Source organism: Nicotiana tabacum, chromosome 16 (genome assembly GCF_000715075.1).
Source record: "Nicotiana tabacum cultivar K326 chromosome 16, ASM71507v2, whole genome shotgun sequence".
Classification (NCBI taxonomy): Eukaryota; Viridiplantae; Streptophyta; class Magnoliopsida; order Solanales; family Solanaceae; genus Nicotiana; species Nicotiana tabacum.
In genome coordinates, this window is record NC_134095.1 from 150,249,051 (window position 1) to 150,268,681 (window position 19,631).

A 19,631-nucleotide genomic window follows, 5' to 3' on the forward strand; every position below is an offset into this window, starting at 1 on the left:
GGGAAAGGGAGTATGGACTTCTGGAGGAGAACTTCAACATAGAGGTAAGTTGGGCTTTCCTGAAATCTCGCCGTGATGCTTTGATAGAAGCTGCTTAGGAAAGCTTCGATTTGCAATCTGAATTAGCCAAAGTCTTAGACACTATCGAGAAAAGTCAACAACCTGTTGATACTCCTTCTCCTGCACTTGAAGCTCCTGGAACGGAAGAGCTTTTAAATGAAGAAGTGGCTAATGCAGTAATTGGGGTTGCAATTCCGGCTCCCGAGGGTGAAACTTCTATGACACAGTCCATGGAAGCTGAAGCTCCTGTGACTCTTGCTTCCCTCGGTGATTTCAACATTCCAAGCCCAATTAAAATTACTCCTGAAAATGAAATTGCAACTTCTGATGTTCCAACCCCTTCAGTGACTAGTTGAATGTATTTCAAACTTTACTGCTGTTTTTGTTTTTATTAATTGGTGGTGTTATCCCTTGGCAACTTTAAGGGATCTTTTGACGAAGTCCCCATTTATCTTAATGGGACATTTGTAAAAAACAAATATTTTGCTGACTAAGTTTGTACTTAGTCTTTTATATTAAGAAGTTTTTATTGGTACTTCTGTATATTTTATTCTTGCCCATTTATCTAGGACTTATAGAATAGCTTAGCATTTTTATCCTTTTAAAATGCTTTATGATTCTTCTCATGGATTATCAACATGAGACTTATAAAAGAGTGCCCTTTTATGTTATCGATACTTAATGAAGAAGACGTCTCAACTTCATAATGGTGTTACAATACGATGAAGGAAATAGGAATACACATGTTTTGTATGAAACAACTTTGGCAAGTTTTTATTCATGAACTTTAACAAGTGTTTGACTATTACATGTATTACAATACGTTTACAACTTTCTCGTAACTATTTTTCTTGTAATAGATTTGTACATAACATAAAATAAACAAGGTTTTTCTTCATAACTTGTTTCAGTACATAGTCATGACCCTATATTTATATATTAGGAAGGGTTTGAAAGGTGACTTTGTTTATGAGTTTGAGAGATGACTCTGTTGTTCTCATGAATGCTGAAGACTTCGTAACTTTTTCTCAACACTTGTCTCTTTGTGGCCGACTTTTGTTCGATATTCGTATCTGTTTCTCTACACATATTTGTGTATAATATGTAGTCCCCCAAGTGTTTGAGCGGTGAAATATGAAGCCTCGAGCACTTGGTTATTTCTTTTACTTTGGCCTTTTTCCTAAAACAGAAAGATATACGGGACTCGGAGGTGTGATTATAGATGAAGACTGCCTAACTCGTGTGTATTTCCATCAGATTAATTGTAACCCTGGGCTGGGAAATTAAGAATACTCCATTTTGCCTTGTAGGTTGTGACTCAATTTAGCACGAGTTAGGGTTTTTTGCCTAGCATCTAAAATCGTTAGTAAAACATTAATAATTCAAAAGAGAAATTTTAACATGGTGATACCTGACCGTGGGTACTTTCTCAGAAGTAATATCTTTTTAAATGGACGGCATTCCAATGTGAGGGTAAAGCTTTGTCATCCATTGTCTCCAACTCGTATGCTCCTTTTCCCGCAATGCCACGGACTTTGTACGGTCCTTCCCACGTTGGACTTAGCTTTCCTGAATTAGCAGCCTTTGCAGATTGGAACACCTTTTTAAGCACGAAGTCCCCAATTTTGAAAAATCTAAGGCGTGCTTTCCTATTGTAATATCGTTCAATTACTTGCTTTTGTGCTGCCATTCTTATCAATGCAGCTTCTCTTCTTCCTTCAAGCAAATCAAGGTTGACCCGCATCTCTTCATCATTAGATTCCTTCATTGCCCGATCATACCGTGTGCTTGGCTCACCTATTTCAACTAGAATTAAGGCTTCCGCACCATAAACCATTGAAAATGGTGTTTCCCCAGTGCTTGTTTTTGTCGTTGTACGATAAGCCCATAATACTCCAGGTAACACCTCAGGCCAATTACCTTTTGAATCATGTAATCTCTTTTTCAAGTTGTTGATAATGACTTTGTTAGTGGATTCTGCTTGTCCATTACCCATTGGATGGTATGGCATAGACGTTATCCTTTTAATCTGCCAACTTCAAAGAAATTCTGTGATTTGAGCTCCAATGAATTGTGGTCCATTGTCACACGATCTCCTTTGGTGCTCCAAAAGGGCATATTATATTTCGCCATATGAAGTCTTTAACTTCCTTCTCTCGTACCTGTTTAAATGCCCCTGCTTCTACCCATTTAGAGAAATAATTTGTAAGTACAAGTAGAAACTTTACCTGACCTTTTGCTTGTGGAAGTGGACCTACGATATCCATTCCCCATTTCATAAAGGGCCACGGGGCAATAACAGGATGTAGTAACTCAGCTGGTCTGTGCATATTATTGACGTATCTTTGACATTTATCACATTTGGACACGAAAATGTTTGCCTCTTCTTCCATCTTAGGCCAATAATATCCTGCGCGAATTAATGTTCTTACCAGTGACCTCCCCCCTGCATGATTTCCACAATGTCCTTCGTGCACTTCTCTCATCACATATTCTGTTTAAGAGAGTCCGAGACACCTTGATAGTGGTCCACCGAACATCTTTCAATAAAGATTTCCTTGATATAAACAATATCGAGCAGCTTTCTTGCGAAGCGTGTGAGCCTTTCCTTTGTCATTAGGCACGGTATTGTGCTGTAAAAAGGCAACAATTTCGTTTCTCCAATCCCATGTCAAATGATTAAAATTTACCTCGTTTTTATCAGGTTCGAGAACGGAATAAAATAAATGTATGACTGAAGCATTTGTATCATTTGCTACGTCTGATGCAGATGCGAGATTAGCTAAAGCATTTGCCTCTACATTCTCATCTCTTGGGATCTGCACTACATTTCAAGTTTGGAATTGCTTTATTAACTCCCGTACCTTTGCGAGGTATTCTTGCATTTGCGTCTCCCTGGCTGTATAAGTCCCCAGCATTTGATTGACCACGAGTTGAGAATCACTCTTATAATAATCTTTGTTATGCCGAGTTCTCGTGCCAATTCTAGACCTGCAATTACAGCCTCACACTCTGCTTCATTGTTAGTTATAGAGTGACATTTTATAGCCTGTCTAATAGTCTCACCCATAGGTGGTACGAGGACTATCCCTAGGCCTGCCTATTTTACATTAGATGAATCATCAGTGAATAAAACCCACGTCCCCGGCTTTGCACCATTAAGAACTAGTAATTCTTTTTCTACTTCTAAATGCATCCCCTGACTAAAATCAGCCACGAAATCAGCTAGTACTTGAGATTTTATAGTGGTCCTGGGTTGATAAATGATTTCGTATTCACTTAGTTCTATAGCCCATTTTGCTAATCTTCCTGAAAGTTCGTGTTTATGCAAAATATTTCGAAGAGGAAAAGCAGTAACTACAATAATGGGATGACATTGAAAATAAGGTCTTAATTTTCTAGATGTCATGATCAAAGCTAATGCTAACTTTTCTAGCTGTGGGTATCGTGTTTCAGCATCCAATAAGGACTTACTTACATAATAAATAGGAGATTGTTTACCTTGGTCCTCATGGACTAAAAAAGCACTCACCGCGACTTCAGATACAGCCAGATAAATGATAAGCTTTTCCCCCACCTTTGGTTTTGCCAATAACAGTGGTTTTGACAAATAAGCTTTCAAATTTCTAAGGGCTTGTTGACAATCTTCATTTCATTCAAAATGATCTTGCTTTTTGAGTGCAGAGAAAAACTTAAAACACTTTTCTGAGGATTTGGAAATAAATCTCCCCAAAGTTGCAATTCTTCCCGTTAATCTTTGGACTTCCTTTTTATTAGTAAGAATATCAGGGATTTCTTCTATTACTTTGATCTGAGAAGGATTTACTTCAATACCACGGTTAGAAACAAGAAAACCCAAAAACTTACCTGATGCAACTCCAAATGCACGTTTTTCTGGGTTGAGTTTCATATTAAATTTTCGCAAAATTTCAAATGTAACAGATAGATGAGAAATATGATCATGAGATTGCTGGGTTTTGACGAGCATATCGTCTATATATACCTCCATTGTTTTCCCTAAATGTTCTTGGAACATTTTGGTGACCAACCTTTGATAGGTTGCCCCAGCATTTTTGAGACCAAAGGGCATTACTTTATAATAGTATGTCCCCCTGTCTGTGATGAAAGAAGTTTTTTCTTCATCACCAGGATCCATTTTAATTTGATTATATCCCGAATATGCATCTAAAAGCTTAAAAGTTCATGACCTGCAGTTGCATCAATTAGTTGGTCTATATGCGGTAAAGGAAAAGAATCTTTTGGACAGGCTTTGTTTAGATCGGTGTAATCTACACAAACGCGCCACTTACCATTTTTCTTGGGTACGGCCACCGTGTTAGCTAGCCAATTAGGATACATTACCTCGCGGATCGATCCAATTTTTAATAATTTTTGTACCTCATCCTGAATCACCTGGTTCGTGAAAGCACCTTGCTTTCTTTTCTTTTGCTTTATCGGTGTGAAAGAAGGGTCCTCATTAAGTTTGTGAGTCATCACATCCGGTGGTATCCCTGTCAAATCAGCGTGGGACCAAGCAAAGCAGTCTATGTTAGCTTTTATAAATTCAATAATCATACCTCGCATGTCTGAGCTTAAATTGGCTCCGATATAAACCTTTCGTTCAGGCCATTGCTCAAATAATATCACTGCCTCGAGCTCTTCAATTGTTGTTTTGATGCTTTCATTTTCTTCAGGTTCCTGAATTGTATCAGGCCTCGAGTCCAAATCTGTCTTTTCTTGTTCAGCTGTAGTTTGTTCTTTTGCACCTTCAACTGTTTCCTGTAATTGCTATTTTTCTTTATTTACGGTGCTCGTACCTGTTACAGTGTTGACACTTCTAGCCGTCTGCTGATCCCCACGAATTTGGCAAATTCCCCATGGTGATGGTAATTTAATAACTTGATGTAGAGTTGATGGGACAACATCCATATCATGTATCCATGGTCTCCCCATGATCATATTATAAGCCATTTCCATATCAACTACCTGAAATTTAGTTTCTTTAACAACACTCGTAGCAAAAGTTGTTAGAATTACCGCTCCTTTTGTTACCACACTTGAATTGTCGAAGCCTGACAAGGTGTGCGCCTTGGGTATCACTTTGTCTTCAGCTTGCATTTCACGTAATACCCTTAGTAGTATAATATTTACGGAACTCCCTGGATCAATCAAAACTCGTTTTACATTAGTATCATGTACAAGTAAAGATATTACCAGAGCGTCATTATGTGGAGTTATCACTCCTTCGGTATCTGCGTCATCGAACGAAATATTTTCATTTTCTAAGACCTGCCGCACCCGTTTCCCGTGTGTAATTGTTACCTTAGAAACCTTGTTGGAGGTTGTGTAGGTTATGCCGTGAATATCTTCTCCCCCACTTATCACATTCACTGTCCTCTTGGGTGAAGGAGGCTTTGGTGGCTCTTGCCTATTTTTCATATAGGCTTGTTTTCTTTTTTCACTAAATAACTCAGTGAGGTACCCTTGCTTCAATAGATGATCCACTTCACTCGGCAAGAATCTACATTCTGAAGTTTTGTGCCCGTGATCATTATGGAATTCGCACCAATGATCTGGATTGCGTCTATTTGGATTTGACCGCATCTCTTTTGGCCACCGTACCTTATCTCCCATGCTTTTTAAAACAGCCACGAGCTCGGAGGTAAAGACATTAAAATTATATCCGCCAAATCGTGCCTTTAAACTTCTGTCATCATCTCGTGACTCTTGTCTACTCCGATCATTCCTGAATTTCGAAGAAGAACCAGAGTCCCTATTCCTTGATTTTTGATCATATTGCTGGCTATCTTGTTTTGACCGTGGGTCTTTTCCTGCAGGTCCCATATATGGATCGTACCTGTTTTTACCTGATCTTTTTTCGATTTCTGATCTTCGGGGACCACCCCTTTCTTCATGATGAAACTTAGGTACGGTATCTTCTTCAATTCGCAGCTTCGTACTATACCTGTTGTAAACATCATTCCACGTGGTTGCAGGAAATTCTCGAAGGCTTTCTTTGAGTAGTCTCGTGGCTTCAGAACTTTTGTCATTTAAATTACTTGCAAAGGCTATTGCAACCCAGTTGTCAGACACACGGGGTAGAGTCATTCTTTCACGCTGGAATCTATCAACAAAATCTCTAAGCAACTCTGAATCCCCTTGTTTGATTTTGAAAATATCTTCCATTCTTTTCTCAACCTTTTGTGCTCCCGAATGTGCTTTAATAAAAGAATCTGCAAGCTCAGCAAAAGAATTTATAGAATTTTCAGATAAAAGAGAATACCAGGTTAATGCACCCTTGGTGAGTGTTTCTCCAAATTTCTTGACCAGTACTGATTCAATTTCTTGTTTGGTCAAGTCATTGCCTTTCACGCCTGTTGTAAATGCAGTCACGTGGTCACGTGGGTCTGTAGTACCATCATATTTCGGGATGTCAGGCATTTTGAACTTTTTCGGAATTGGAAGGGGAGCAGCACTTGGCTTCCAAGGTTGTTGTGAGTATTTGTCCATGTCTACTCCTTTTATTACAGGCGGAATTCTAGGAATTTGCTCAATACGCTCATTTTGTTCCTTAATCTGTTTCTGCAAGGTTAGTACTAAATTTTGCAAATATGAATTATTTGAATTACCTGGTCCCTATTCATGTGGTTCACTGGTGGTTGCTCCATTTCCAGAATTAACAAGAACAGAACGGGAATTCTCCAATGTATTATTATTAGGAGTTGGTGTGGGTGGTGCAGCAGGCAATCAACTAACTAGAGCCTGAAGAGCTTTGCCGACCTGTGCATCAATTAGCTTTTGTAAAGCTTCATTTGTACCTCGTTCAAAGTGTCCAAATTGTTCTTGTTGATCAGCACGGGATTCAGTAACAGGAGTGCCTTCACGAGATTGACGTGGTGAATCTGGAGGGGAGGGAACCACGTCACCTTGATTTTGATGGATTTGATTTTCATGGTTTCCCAATGTGTTATTACTGTTATTGTCGGTGTTGTTGTTTGACATGGTGATAACAATGGACAAGATATAGCTTAAAAGAAAAGATTATCAGATTCCCGGTAACGGAACCAATTTGTTTAACCAAAAATCTGAGTCTTTGGTCAAAGCTGAAAAGAAATTCGGGTTACTGATAATCAGGAGACGAAAATAAAATACTTTTGAGAATGATGATAAAGCAGTAAGTAGTTTTGTATTTCAGTAAGATCCCAATAGTATTTCGTATCCTTACAGATGGTGAGTTCTTCTCCTTTTATAGCTAATTCTAGGAGAAGATGTAATGTCTTTGTCTTAATGAGGCAATTATGAGCAATAAATGACATTAAAAGAAACGTTACACAATCATTTCTTTTTAAATCAAATATTCTAACGTATTTGATATTTAATGTTGTATTTAGACTCTTTTATGTCATCAGATTCGTATCTTCAACTTCTTCCGATCTTCGGTCTTTAAATGACTTGGATAGGTACGAGACTCGTACCTATTTTAGTAACGGTCTGCACCTATGTTGCTTTCTTTTTCCCTTATCTGTTGTCGATCGTGCCTCTTGGCTATTTATTGTGTTTTGACCGTTTGACCAGTGCACGTGTCATGCCATGTCACCTACAATGTAAATTCAGTTTTTCCCAATACAGTATTAAGGCATCCAGCTGACTCACTGACATGGAAAACGTTTTATGAGAAGCATTTGGATTTTGCATAAGATCCACGTATTTTCGAGGCTTTGTCGTTTTCTTTGTTTTGCTTTTTTTATTAGGTAGGAGTATTTAATATCTGTCTCTGATGTGGCCCATATTTACTTTCTTTTTTGGCTTGCATGTGCTGGTTCTCAAGAATGCAAAAAAAAAAATAAAAAAAAAAATAAAGCGTGGACGTGATTTTTAATTATGTGGTGTGATGCCGACCTACTGTCATATACTGATATCTTTCAAGAATATAAGGAAGATCTGGTTTGGTGAGGTGAAGCAGTTGTTAGTTACAGGGCTAAACAGAAAGCTAAAAAGGTCATGCTTCAGGACAATTAGAAGTTAAATTACTTTGCATGATGTTACATAATATCAATAAACATGTAAACTGATTATCTTTTGTTGTTTTTGTGATGAACCAGTTATGCCAATGGTTTTACTGATTCTAAGCAAAAATATATTTATGTGTCGAATCAGTCAAGTATTGACTTTGCTTTTGTGGTGAACTTGATGTTATGGCGATGACACTTTTATGATGATTTTCAGCAGTTTAGTATTTTTCAATTATTTTTTTTATATATTTCAGTATTTTGTATTAAGCATTTTAATAGTATTTAGTTGTTACTTTGTATTTCAACAGTTTCTTCGGGTAATGGCACTAACTAAGCTTCAGGCCATGTCAATAGCAGATAATGAGTTCTTAATCAATTGACTTTGAAATTATCACCAAGTTGCTGATATTTAAGAAGCATAGTGATTATGCATGAGAAAGTTTTAGAATAGCACAGTTGAGAATAGCTACACAACCATTTTGCAGTTTTACATTGCACGAAAATGTATATTCTACACCAAAACAGTAAACCGAACGCTACAAACAGAGGCAACCACGAAACAGACTCACGCTGACAACGAAAAGTTTTGGATTTCTTTACAAATCACTAGTTCTTGAACTCAGGTATATAAAATTTTCTATTGTCAATTATCCTACAGTAGTAATAGTAGGTAGAAATTGAATTGTTAATTCCCTTCTTTCTCTGTTGATACAGTAAGTTCCATGTTTAGGGTGAAACTTTAAAATTAGGGTGTACAAATTCTCTCTCTAGAATGAAATTTTCTCTCAGCAAACGCTAAACATGGGCAGAAAATCGAAGACTGGAGCGAGAAGGCAAAACACACAAGGGGCAAATCCAAACAATAATCAAGGAGGAAAAGGTGTTCCACGGACTGAAGATGCGAAGAAAGTGAAAATTTTGGATGCAATTCATGGAATTATACTGCTAGATTTGGCTCAAGTATCGGCAACTACGATGCCATTAAAGACACCGGTGAGGCAACAGACTGTAATCAACTAGAACTCTTCCACCAAGAAAGAGTAGCATTAGAACTCTAGTTATTTCTTCATCTACTAACTCTATAAATTGCAGGAGGTTCTCACATTACAGGTGTTGCACAAATGCAGAAGTTAAACGCGAATTGAGAGCAAAATAGCCTAAATTGAGAGCAAAATAGCAAGGCAATTTTGCAAGCATTTCGTGTGTGATTCAAGTGTGCAAACCTGAAGCTACATGAACCAGATTAAAGAACCAGCTCCATAAAGAGTTTTATGTGTCTTTCTTTATTTCTAGTTCAATTGTAGTAGGTGTTTTTATGTTGTACCCTTCAGCTTTATCTAGAAGCAATTGTAATAGGTACCTTGAGTATTCAAGTTAGAGTTAACTTGAAGTTGTCGCAACAGTTAGAGGTTGGTTGCTACAACGGGATTAGAGGTAATTCTTAGATTTACAAAAAGTTTTGTAAATACTGATTTAGCTTAGTGATACAGTGAAGAGTTTGGAAAAATCCTACTGGGAAGTGGGTCGTGGTTTTTTCACATTTTGAGCCAAGTGGTTTCCAAGTAAAAATACTTGTGTTCTTTACTTTCTGCATTTCTTATTTCGCAACAGTAGTATAAAGAACACAAGGAAGAACAAGGTCCTTCCATAATCAGTTTAAGCGAAAAATTGGTCACCACAAAAATCATTCCCCCCCCTCCTCTTGTGTGGTATTGAAGTATAAAACATCAATTGGTATCGGAGCAGGTTATCCTTGAAGAGCCTAACACCTTAGGAACAGATCAAGATGAGCGCACTACCTGGAAACTGGGAAGGGCAATCCACTGATAGCCCTCCACTCTTTAATGGCCAGTACTACTCTTGGTGGAAAAACAAGATGAGATATCACATCATCGGAGAAGACTATGAGCTATAAGACATTGTCACTGATGGTCCCCTGGCTACCATGAAGAAGAATGCTGAAGGAGTAGATGTGCCAAAAACAAGAGCTGACTGCAATGCTGAGGACTTGAGGAAATGGGAAAAGAATGCTAAGGCCAAGAAATGGTTTGTGTCTGGACTTGGTCTAGACGAGTATAGTAGAATTCAAAATTGTACCACTGCTAAGGAAATCTGAGACACTTTGCTAGTTTCTCATGAAGGAACACCTCAAGTGAAGAGGTCTAGAGGAACACTGTTGTATTCTCAATATGAGAATTTCACTTTGAAGGAAGGAGAAACCATCTAGGAGATGTATTCAAGGTTCACCACACTGACAAATGAACTTAAGTCTCTTGGAAGGGTTATTCTTGAGTAAGACAAAGTTGAGAAGATTTTGACAAGGGTTCTGCCAGCTCTTGGGAAAGAAAAATCACTGCTACTCAGGAATCAAAGAACATTCTCACTCTTAAGTTGGATGAGCTAATTGGAAATCTCATTGCCTATGAACTTAGAAGGCAAACCATGAAGATGGATGCACCCAAGAAAGAAAGGAGCCTAGCACTCAGAATCATTGAAGGTGTTGATCTAGAGGAAGATGAAATGACCATAATCACAAAGGACTTCAAGAAGTACCTAATGAGAGAAAAGAGTCCTTCAAGAAGTGGAAGCTACAGAAAACCAAGGGTTCTTGAAAAACAAACCAATGAGGGTGTTACAAGTGTGGGAAGATTGATCACCACATCAAAAACTGCCCTCAGTGGAAAATTTAATGGAAGAAGGAAAGAGCTAAATGAAGGAACAAGAAGAAGGAACAGGTTTAACCCAAGAAGAACAAAGGATCAACAAAGGCTATGATTGCTTCCTGGGAGAAAGCTCAGATGAGGACTAAGAGGGTGAAAATGGAGATGTACAAGCACTTATGGAAATTGGAGAATCCTATGAGAAATCTGAGGTAGGTATAATTCATCTCAAAAACAATATTAAATTTTTGTCTAAAGAAAGGTTAACTGAGTTACTCCTCGATTTCATTGATTAATCTGAGGATCTAAATAATGAAAAGGAACAGTTGTCTAAGGAGTGTGTGATTTTGAAAGCTAAATGCAAAAATGTGGAACTTAGGGCCAGTGAAAATGATAGTAAAAATATTGAGTTAAAGAACTAGGTTCATGAATTTGACACCGCTGTCCTAGTGCTAAGATCTGAAAATCTAAAACTGAAATTAGGAATAGGTAAAAAGAAAGCTAATCACACACAACTCACATTAGAAGAAGACCTAGGGAAAATGAAAGACGAGTTGTATAAAAGAGATGAGCAGATAAGAGTCCTTAAGGAAGATCTAAGCAAGGTTAAGCACGAGCTAGACAGAACCTGTAACTGGAATAGGTCCTCCGATGCACTTTCATGACTACACGAATACCATAGTAGCAACAAGAGAGGACTTGGCTATGGGACCCATGCACCTAGGTGGGATCCCAAAAGCAAGTACCTCACACTTCTTGAGAACAAAATTTGCATATATTGTGGTAAAATTGGTCACTATAAAAGTGAATATATTGCAAAAAAAAAAGGCTAGTCAAAAGAATAAATAATTTGTTCAAGGAAAAAATAGGCTACCAGGTTGGGCTAAAAAGAATCTGATTCACCCTTCTGTCTATAGAAAGGGACCCAAACTAGTTTGGGTTCCTAAGACTAACCCCCGATTTCCTTTTGCGGATCCAAGTGAAGGGGAGCATCCAAATATGGTACATGGATAATGGTTGCTCAAAGCATATGACAGGAAGCAATAATCAGTTCCTTTCACTTGAGGACCTCAAAAAAGGAGGTAATGTCTCCTTTGGAAATGGAAAGAAAAGTGAGATCATTGGGGTCGGAAAGGTAGGTAAGACTGATTCTCACTCTAATGAGAATGTTCACTTGATAGATGGACTAAAGTACAGCCTAATCAGTGTATCACAATTGTGTGATAGAGGTAAATTGGTAGCATTCACCTCTACCAAATGTTTTGTCATAAATCTTACCATTGACAAGATTATTTTGCAGGAAAAAAGAGTAAACAATATTTACATTGTAGATATGTCCACTCTCTCATAAAATAAACTCACTTTCTTGAGTGTGTTGGATAATCCCTCCTTTGGCACAAAAGACTTGGACACGCCAGTCTAAGTCAACTCAATAAACTAGTCTCCAAGGACTTGGTGATAGAACTGCCTAAAATTAAGTTCAAGGAAGACAAATTTTGTGAGGCTTGTGCAAGGGGGAAGCAGGTAAGATCCTCTTTGAAAAGCAAGAAAATGTAAGTACTACCAGAATGATGGAACTAATCCATATGTATCTTTGTGGACCAATGAGAACTCTGAGCAGAGGTGGTAAGAGATATGTTATGGTGATTGTTGAAGATTACTCTTTGTTTACTTGAACACTATTTCTGACATCTAAAAATGAACATTCGATATGTTCACTTCCTTTTTTAGAAAAACTCAAAAACAACTACGTACTCAACTTGCATCAATTAGGTCTGATCATGGTACTAAATTTGAAAATGCTAAATTTTCTGAATTTTGTGATGTGCATGGCATAGATCATAACTTTTTTGCACCTAGGACTCCACAACAAAATGGTGTAGTTGAAAGAAAGAATAGGACATTGGAATAAATGGCTAGGACTATGCTTCTTTCTAGTAAACTGCCTCATAGTTTCTGGGCAGAAGCTGTGAACACTGCATGTTACATCATAAATAGGTGCATGACCAGACCTCTTATTAAGAAGATTCCTTATGAGTCACTTAAAGGGATAAAGCTAAATATATCCCATCTTAGGGCATTTAGATGCAAGTTCTTTGTGCACAATAATGGCAAAGACTCTATAGGTAAGTATGATCCCAGAAGTAATGAGGAAGTATTCTTGGGATATTCTTCACATAGTAAAGCTTATAAGATATACAGTAAAAGAACTATGTGTGTAGCAAAAAGTGTATATGTTATTTTTTTAAAACTAACATTCTTTTTGAGAGGCAGGAACAAGATAATGAAGAGATTGGACTGATAAGAAATTCAAATGGTGAAAACCACAGTCCAGCCTTAAGATGCATCATAGGAAGGAACATGTGATGGAACAGGTCCTTCTACCCAAGGAAACATGACAGGGGGAACTGACTAGAGAGAAGCTGATCCTCAAACCTCGAGGGAACCTGTCCATGAACCTATTCCTCAGTAACAAAATCAGGAAGGAACATCCAAAAAAATGGACACTCCTGTTGCAATATCCACGAAATTGGATATAGATGAACCTGGTTCATCTATTGATCAAAAGTTGTATAGGGGAATGATTAGTTCTCTTTTATATCTCACTGCTAGCAAACCTGACATTGTGTGCAGTGTAGGTCTTTGTGCTCGATTTCAGAAAAATCCAAAGGAGTCCCACTTGACTACTGTAAAAAGAATATTGAGATACTTGAAAGTCACCACTGACCTTTGCCTTTGTTATCCAAAAGGTAGTACTTTTAACCTAGTCGAATATGTTGACACTGATTATGCAGGTTTCCTTGTGGATAAAAAGAGCACCTCAGGTATGGCATACTTCCTTGGTTCATGTCTTATGTCATGGGCTACCAAAAATCAAAATTCAGTGGCCCTATCTAGCAATCAGAGTATGTTGTTACTGCTTTATGTTGTGCTCAATTGATGTGGATCAAATAGCAATTATTGGACTTTGGAGTTGATGTTGCTTGCATCCCTATTTTTTGTGATAAAACTAGTGCCATTAGTATGATAAAGAACCCGGGTCATCATAAGAGAACTAAGCACATAGATGTTAGGCATCATTTTTTGAGGGACAACTATGAGAAAGGCTTGATTATTGTGGAGTTTTGTGCTACTGATAAGCAAATTGCTGACAGCTTCACTAAAGTCTTAAGTAGAGATTACTTTGAGAGGAACATGTTGGAATTAGGGATGATTAAGATCACCTAAAAGGACCAGTTCAAGCTTAAATGGAAAAAAAATTGAAACAAATTGGTTAAAAAGTCTGTAAATTGTGTATAATTAGATTAAATCTTGCACAGTCTCATACTTTCAATAGTATGCTCTTATGCCATGTGTTAAAATGACCCATTAATCTCTAATGGTATTTTCTCTATTTTGGCAAATTTAGACTTACATAAGAGAATTATCAGTGAAGAACCTAGTTCATCAGGATAACACTGTATGTTTTCGACACTCTACATAATTTGGAATAATAATATTTGGATCATGAGTAGAGTCCTACCTAAGCCAAAATTTCTTTTGAACTTATCTGTTACAAGTGAACCAATTACGTTCAAGACTCCTGACCGTATTAAACTACCTAGATTCTTTTAAGTTTGCTATTGAGGGGGAAGAAAGTGGTTCTTCCGAAACTGAACAGGTATCTTCTGATTCTAAAGTTTCTCCTGATATAATTTCTGAAGTTGCTGCAAATTTGGAGAATAGATTTGTAGGATCTATAGTAGGTGTTGAGACTACAGAATCTAGAGAAGTTGGTGGTAAAAATGAAAAAGAAAAAAAAAAGAGCAAGGGTGCTAGGAGTAATGTGAGGGGAAATGGGACAAGAGTGGCTGATTCTTCACCCACTCTTGTGAGTTTAACCAAAGACACATGTGCAATGGCTGTTTGGGGAGATGAACCTGGTTCATCTGTAGAGGAAACCCATGCAGTTCTGCTGAAGAAAGTGACTGAAAGCTATAATCCAGCTTCTTGATAGAATTATCAATGGCACCAAAACTCATACCATTCCATATAGCTTCATTCTCACAATTGTGCTTGCACATTTCAATGTACCTATGAAAAAGTGGGAGGCTAGTACAAGCATGGATCATTTTTGGGTTAATACTCTGCTTGCTTGCGATTATGAAGTCAATGTCACTCCTAAAGAATCTAGTTCATCCAAAAGGTACCAATGAATAGCAAGGTCAGAGCCTTGGTGCAATAAAGTGTGGCTAAAGATGCTGAGATTGAAAGGCTGAATAAGAGGTTGGTTGAGGTGGAGACTAAGAAAGATGCTCTCAGAACTGAGCTGGCAAGAGAAAAAGAGAAGAATGATGGCATTCTTCAAGGTATGTTGAAACTCCTTCAAGTCAAAAACCAAGCACATAGTTCTTCCCAGCCTTAAGCTTCCTAGCCTAGTGTAGATTAGCCAGTGATCCAGTTCGAGACTTTTTGTTTCTTTTTCTCATGTTTTTAGTATTTATATTTCTTCTTATGCTTTGTAGTAGAATCTTATCAATCATCAATGAAATTCACTATTTTTGCTCTAACTGTTTGTTTATATTTCTTTGATGGTTAAAATTCTTAGTTTGATCTATGATGATTAATCCATATTTGCATTTGAAGTAGCCCCAGTGGCCATGAGTAAGTTTTAAAATCTGCTTATCTCACATTTTTATGCAACTCTTCGATGATGCCAAAAGGGGAAAAAGTTGTGCTTTAAACAAGTGATGTTTACACTTTGAACAGTGATGTTTATAACCTAATGTACCTGGTCCTTGATAATAAGTGATAAAAAGGAAAAAAAATTCTAACATTGTGTTGATGTTGAGCTGAGTTGAAACAGGGTTTGTCATCATCAAAAAAGGCGAATTTGTTGGCCCAAGTAAAGGTTTGTTTTGAAGATTGACAAAGGAAGCTCACGCATGAACCAGGTCCATCTCTCAGGTTCATAAAAACGAGCAGATATGAGCATGTAGGATGCATGTGAAGGAGATAAGCTTAACTTGGTGTGTTTAATATTTCCTGATTGAAAAGGTTGCATAATTAATAAGGAGAAGGACTCCTTAATCAAAGAGAACACTATCCAAGATAAGGAAGGAGTTAGAAGTTGAAATCAACTAGAACTCTTCCACCTAGGAAGAGTAGCATTAGAACTCTAGTTATTTCTTCATCTACCAACTCTATAAATTGCAGGAGGTTCTCACATTACAGGTGTTGCACAAATGCAGAAGTTAAACACGAATTGAGAGCAAAATAGCAAGGCAATTTTGCAAGCATTTCGTGTGTGATTCAAGTGTGCAAACCTGAAGCTACATGAACCAGATTGAAGAACCAGCTCCATAAAGAGTTTTATGTGTCTTTCTTTATTTCTAGTTCAATTGTAGTAGGCGTTTTTATGTTGTACCCTTCAACTTTATCTAGAAGCAATTGTAATAGGTACCTTGAGTATTCAAGTTAGAGTTAACTTGAAGTTGTCGCAACAGTTAGAGGTTGATTGCTACAACGGGATTAGAGGTAATCCTTAGATTTACAAAGAGTTTTGTAAATACTGCTTTAGCTTAGTGATTTAGTGAAGGGTTTGGAAAAATCCTACTGGGAAGTGGGTCGTGGTTTTTTCACCTTTTGAGCCAAGTGTTTTCCAAGTAAAAATACTTGTGTTCTTTACTTTCTGCATTTATTATTCTACAACAGTAGTATAAGGAACACATAGAAGAACCAGGACCTTCCATAATCAGTTTAAGCGAAAAATTGGTCAACACACAAATCACCCACTCTTGTGTGGTATTGAAGTATAAAACATCAACAAATGATGTGAAATTTTAGAGACCAACTTTTGCCTTTGGATGACAATACTTTGAAGAATCTAAAGAAACAAAAAGTATTTAAAGATGAACTTTATGCACAAAAAATAATTATATTTTCTGATGCATTTTCATATGCTTCTTTCGGCATAATTAATTACTTAGTTATTTTAAAAGTATTTTATTGTTTTGCCATTCCCATGTGTTTGGATTCGTTTTTTCGAATGATGTGTTATCCAACAAGCTAGCTAGTCGGTAAAACTTTTGTCGAAAAATGAGTAAGTTACTTAAAACATAAAATAATATGAAATAAACCACTCTTTTGTAGAAAACGAGAATAGAGATATATAAGCGTCACAGGAAATAGTTATTAATTCATAGTTTAATAGATCTTATAATTATTTATTTTCGACTATGGGGCTTGGGGGATGATTCTCCTGTTCTCTTATGTCACTACTTGCTAGATATATACACGCGAACATGCATAAGCAACATGGGTAGTGATAGATTGATAAGTACTCCTTCATTCTTAAATTGAAGGTCGAGCTCTGCCTGTGAAGTCATGCTCCAATACGAATATTGATTGAGTTGAGGTTGCAGTCTAATTATTACAATTTTATTGTGTTGTTAACATTTTACTAAGGATATTACTACAAACTTGTTTTCTTTGGGAGAGACAACCCCGTCATTTTCAAATTGTCTCCTTTTCATCATTTGAGAATCTTAGATTTAAAGCTCACACATGATAGATGCATCATTTTTTATTCATAATGTGTTATCGTCTTTAGATTCCTATTTCTTTTTTGTTTCTTTGTCGTCTCATTGGATTAAAAAAAAATTCAAGAAATGAACAATATAAAAAGCGGAAGTTACACAATTAATGAATATGTACAGTCAGACCTTTCTATGATAACATCCATATATAATAGTTATTCATTATAAAAGCTGAGTTTTTCTCGGAACCTATTATTATATTATGTTATAATATATGTCCTCTATCACAATACTTCACTATAGCAATAAAAAAAAATTTGGACAAACAAAACTATTATAGAAAGGTTTGACTAGGGGTGTGCATTCGAATCGGTTTATCGATAAATCGAAACGATTATTTGTTATCGAAATCGAAATCAAAAAAATGGAAAAAATCGAAACCTTATTGAAACGATAATGATAAGCATATGTACAAATTGATAATCGATAAGTAATTATCGCTAAGGGTCAAAACCGAATCGATAAATCGAATGCACACCCCTAGTGTAGACACTTGTAAAATGAGTAATTACCTATTTGTGTAGATTAATTAATTTATCACAAATATCGTATAGCTAATCTATAGGGGTATTATCACTTTTAGTCTACGCCAGATATTTGGTAGCAGAAAAAGTGTATAAAATTTATACTATAATTTTTTAATATAACATACAGAATGTATATATATTCCGCTACTATTTTGAAAGCGGCTATACAATATTATTTTCCCTAATCTATATAGAATGCGTCACCGATAAGATATACTAAAAAGACAAAAAAAAATATTACTTTTTTACCCTTATTCTATAATACTCTTTCCTTTATCCTAAGTCCCCAATCCTATTATTTTCTCTACCACATTTAAGGAATGATCATATTTAAAGATCAAGAGAATGAAATTCAAATTAATGGAAAACAGAATTAGCCGTGATGATGTATTTTGTTTTGTTTTGTTTTTTTTTATACCGTTGGAGTGTTGGTGGCATACATTTGATCGCTTACTTTAGTTTTGTTGCATGTGTTTGTTGACACAATTTTTATGTTATAAACGGTGTTCGTCTTATTTTAACTTCTTTTTGTCCATATTAGTTAGGCGCGTTTATAGCGATGTACTTTCCATGGAATCCCGCAAATTTTCTTATTGGTGTAATCGATAACCGAATCGATAAGGCCCCAAAATCGATAAATCGAAATCGAAAAAATCAAAATCTTATTGAAAAGATAACGATAAGCATATGTACAAATTGATAATCGATAAGTAATTATCGATAAGGATCAAAATCGAATCGATAAATCGAATGCACACCCCTAAGTTTGACAGTACTCGTATTCAAGAATGTCGAGAGGCAAAACTCAAACTTATCTTCTACAACAGATTGCAATAACTTATGTGATGGTTTCTTCATAGTCTCACTTACTTGCTTTGTCACTACAGAAGGCAATTTTCTCAGAAGAAACAAAGAGTGAAGGCCCGCAATAAGAGGCAGAGTCAGAATTTAAAGTTTATGGGTTTGGGAATCTAGTACGTTTAGGTTACTGGGTTGTAAATTAATAATTTATACATATTTAATATATTTCATAAGACAAATATAGGATTTGTATTAAAGTTACTAGGTTTGGCCAAACCCGTAACTTATATTCTAGCTCCGCCCCTATGTAACGACCCGACCGGTCGTTTTGAGCTTTTGCACTTTGCTCTCCAGTTCTCGGGCATGACTTGCTCCGTGTAATGTATTATGACTTATGTAAATCGTTGGTTTTGGTTTTCAGGGTAATCAGAATGAATTTAGAAGAACAGTTCTCAGTTTGATGCTTGAAATTTGAAAGGTTTGACCAAGATTTGACTTGTTTGTATATGATCTCGGATCAAAACATTTATGATTTGGTTAGCTCCATTAGGTGATTTGAGACTTAGGAGCGTGATCGGAATGCATTTTGGAAGTCCGTAGAAGGTTTAGGCTTGAATTGGCGAAATTTAGATTTTGGCGTTTTCCGGTTGATAGGTAAAATTTTGATATACGGGTCGGAATGGAATTCCGAAAGTTGCAGTAGCTCCGTTGTATTATTTGTGATGTGTGTGCAAAATTTTAGGTCATTCGGACATGGTTTGATTGGGTTTTTGATCAAAGGCATAGTTTTGAAGTTCTTGGAATTCTTAGGCTTGAATCCGATGCAATTTTGGTGTTTTGATGTTGCTTTGAGCGTTCCGAAGGTTGGAACAAGTTTTAATGAGGTTATGGGATATGTTGTCATGTTTGTTTGAGGTTCCGAGGGCCTCGGGTGAGTTTCGGATGGTCAATCGGACCATTGCATGTTGTTGGGATGCAGAAAATTGTTGATCA